Consider the following 4120-nt stretch of genomic DNA (forward strand, 5'->3'; position numbering starts at 1 on the left):
AATGGAATGGAAGTTTTAGAAGACAAGACGCTTGAATTTGAAGAAGAGTTTAAAAATTGCGAAGCAATGGCCATTGAAGATGATATATGGTACAAACCAACGCATGGTACTAGCTGCAATTTCTGAATTCATACTGAAAATTTTCAAAGTATCTATTAAAGTAGGTAATATTATTCATGACACCGATCTCCAAAAATGGGCATTGCAAGCCAAAAAGAATATCGATTTTCATGATATAAGTTTTAAAGCCTCAAATTCTTGGTTGTATAAATTTAAAAAACAGCACAGGATAATGGACAGAAAAATAAATAAATTTATTACAAAAAAAACTTTACGTGATGAGTCAAAATTGAAAGCTGAGGCGGAAAAGTTTGTGCTTGAAACACGAAATTATATCGATGAATATGGAGCGGAAAATGTTTATAACTCGGATCAAAGTGGTTTCGAGTTGGAAATTCATTCAAAACGGACACTAGCAGAGGAGGGAACAAAACAAGTAGAGTGTATTGTTCAATCTACTTCTGAAATAACCCACAGTTACACAATCCAACCAACGATAAATGCTGAAGGGAAATTACTTTCACCCCTTTTTTCAGTCATGAAAGGCTGCTTCGAAAGATAAAGAGATTCATTTATTAAAGATACCTAAAGGTACGACGGGAAAAATTCAACCTTTGGACGTTTTCGGCTTCAGAATATGGAAAAATTTTGTGAGACATTTTTCCGACAGTGTTATACTATTAAATGGCGACCTAAATTTACATATGAGAAACAATGTCATCAAGTTACATTCGCTCACTCACAACCAACTGTCATCGCCTAGATATGTAAATCTTTTCAAATATTCTTGGTTTAAGAGTGGATATATAGATAAAAAACCTATACATTTCGAAAATCCTGTTAAATTTGGATTTACGCAGTCAGACCAAGCTTTATGCGAGATTCCTGTATGTACGAATGTTGCTATTATTAGATGTGCATGGTGTCGAAAATCCTTATGCCTTAAACTAGCTTATGTTAATCAGATATATTGCTTTGAAAGAATCTATTAATGTTGTATCACTTGATTAATTTTTTAAGAATAAAATAACATAAACATAATTCCTCACATTTTTGTAAGGAAAATCAGTTATTGATAAAAGAAAAATCCACAAAAAAGAGAATTTTTCTTAAAAAAAATTAAGGGTTGCAACCCCTTAACTTAAAAATGATTGTCAAAGAATGGGCATTTCATGCCGAATATTTTGCCGTTGAAATTATATCAATATTCAAATTTTTTGTTGAGATATGAAAAAAATTCGATTTTTAGGGTGAACTTCGAGGGTCAGTTTCACCCCTTAGAATCGTTTTTCCGCCGATAAAAAAAATTGCTTATTTCTTACTTCTTCGTACCCTACAATATATTGAAATTTCAAGAAAATTGGAGGCGGACACCTTGTAAGGGTTCCTTGTTAGTATCAAGCGCGAATAAAATACTGAAAACATTGAAAATACTTGAGAATCCAACAGTTTGATGACGAAAATAAACCAAGGTGAACTTATTTATCTGTATAATCTGTGTAATTGAAATGAGTCAAATTTTACGGTACTTTCAAATACGATAAAAAATAATGTTTATACTTTAAAAACTTTCTATTTAATATTATATATTTAAAAAAAAAGAAAAGGGAATATTTGTTATATTTCATGAAAATTGATATTTTAAGGCCCTATAATTTAAAAAATAAAAACCTGCCCGCTACGCGGGCACATTCTCATCGCGCGTTGCGTGCGCGGCTGGCTTCGCACGCAAGTTTGAGCGCGCCTAGGACGCGCGACTAATGTTTTCTGGCGCTTCACGCTCGAAGTTTTATTTATCTTTATTATATTTATCTATATTTATTTATCTATATTATATTTTTGCACATTCTTGCGAAAACCTTTTAAAATGAAGTGGTAAGTTTATGACTGTGAATTCTCTATTGTTAAAAGAGCTTAGCTCAAAAGTTTGAGCGCACTTACGGCGCGCGACTGATGGCTCTCGTACTCCGCGCTTTGTCTTTATATTTCTCTTGCATTCGTGCATAGACCTTTTAATATCAAAGGTCAACGGATCGACTACTGTAATTTTGTGATTGTGAACTCTCTTTTTTTGAAGCTCTTTCGGTTCTAACGAACACATTTTCATCACGTACTTGTGCTTCGCCCTCGATTTTGTCCAAAATGTCAACTTTTCTATATTATTCACAACACTTGTATATAAAACATAATACATTTTTTATGTAACTCTGCCTGTGATTGCTTATTCAGATGTTGCAAAATAAAGCACAAATTGCATTTATCATGATTATTTTAATATTTCTTTCTTATTTTGCTTTAAATTGCATATTCTAAGCTGCCCTGAAACATGTATAATTTCACTAAATGTATATCATTGCAATTCATAATATGCATGAAAATTAAAGCATACTAATTCTTATTTTCTTGTTTCTATAATTTTATTTTTATTTTTAATATTGTTTTTATTATTGAAGAAAAACTACTATGTCCTATGTCCTCTTTCGTCTCTTCTGTCCTTTTTCCAAAAAATTTAATTTTTTTATTTTTAATCTTATTTTTTACGATTGAAAGGAAATCTACTTGCCCTATCTAAAAATGATTAACAATGAATTTATAGATCTTTTCAGGCGAAAAACTTTTGTCTGTTAATTGTAGTTCGTACCTTGTGTCGTTTTTTCAAACAAATTTAATATTTTTATTTTGAATGTTATTTTTGATGATTAAAGCAAAAACTACGTGTCCTATTAAAAAGTATAGCTCTTTTTTGGATAAACAAGTTTTGTCTCATTTTTTTCGAAGTTTGTGTCGTTAGTCCAACAATTTTTTAATTTATAATGTTTTTTACGACTAAAAGAAAAATTATGCGTCCTATATCGAAAAGTGATTCATAACAAATTTGTAGATCTTTACAGGGCACGCAATTTTAGCTTATTCGTGTTTTTCGTATCTTGCATAGTTCGACCAAAAAATGGAATTTTTTGATTTTTCATAATTTTTGGTACGATCAAATTTGGAATTTTGAAATTTTTGACAAAATTAAAAAAGTTGTTATGATAATCTTGTAGGGCTTTCAAAAATCAACGTTTTTTCTCTTGTCGTTTTTTCATATCATGCGTTGTTTGGATTAAAATGTTCATTTTAGTTGGATCTTTTTTTAAATGCTTTAATTCTGACAATTTTTTCTTCATAGAAAAAAGTCATAAGGATATTGTTTAGGTTTCTGAGTACTATGAATAAACGTAGATAGAATTCTGAAATCTTAAAAAAATGTGGATTCAAAATTTTTTAAATGCGGTCACTTTTCGAATTTTGATCCAAAACAGCTGGTTTACGAACTTATTCTTTATTTTTAGGCCTTAAAAAGTGTGCCAAAGCATAATCCAATCTGATCAATTTTTCGAAAATTATCGTGCCTCAGAATAGAGACTAAAGACAGACAGACAAACACTTTTTTAAAAACCGTTTTTCTGACTCAGGGGGTCTCAAAACGTGGAGATTTGATGAAAACCGACAAAATAAAATTTTACATGAAACCAATACCTTCTCATGAGGAGGGGAATGTAAAAATATTGTGCTGGAATTTTTGAATAAATATTTAAGGGGACGTGTTAATGACTCCTTATTTTGTTAATATGTTTTTACAATACATATTATAGACAATCGAAACGTATTGCATTTTCATTTGCAATTCCCGACAAAAAACACTAACGGAACCTATTATTGTTGAAATATTTCAAATATTATTTCCAATCTGATGATTTTTATTAACAATATCAAATTTCAGATGAAGAACACTCGGATATGTTAATGTTTTTTATTGAAAAGGGATTTACATTATTCAAACGTTTTTTTAAGTTATACAAATAAGATAACAAAAAACTGTTGATTGTAAATTCTTTTTCAAACTTTGTGTTTTTTGTTTAAAATAATCGATTTCTGGTCAAAAATGTAAATCATTAATCTTCTCTGAAATCTCTACCCATTTCCGGTGAAAAACGCGAACGCGCAGGAAACGATGAAATCCGGTAGCAGTGGCGCCAATCCTATGTGAAACAGGCCGGGTGGATCTATTTCAGGCACC

General features: G+C 30.6%; 1 protein-coding gene across 6 annotated transcripts in view; it reads right to left on the reverse strand.

Annotated features, from left to right (window-relative positions):
* LOC117177181 (aldose 1-epimerase) overlaps positions 1-4120 on the reverse strand; it is a 153391-nt gene that overhangs the window by 102133 nt on the left and 47138 nt on the right. The gene's annotated exons all lie outside the window — the stretch shown is intronic.

Source organism: Belonocnema kinseyi, chromosome 7 (genome assembly GCF_010883055.1).
Source record: "Belonocnema kinseyi isolate 2016_QV_RU_SX_M_011 chromosome 7, B_treatae_v1, whole genome shotgun sequence".
Classification (NCBI taxonomy): Eukaryota; Metazoa; Arthropoda; class Insecta; order Hymenoptera; family Cynipidae; genus Belonocnema; species Belonocnema kinseyi.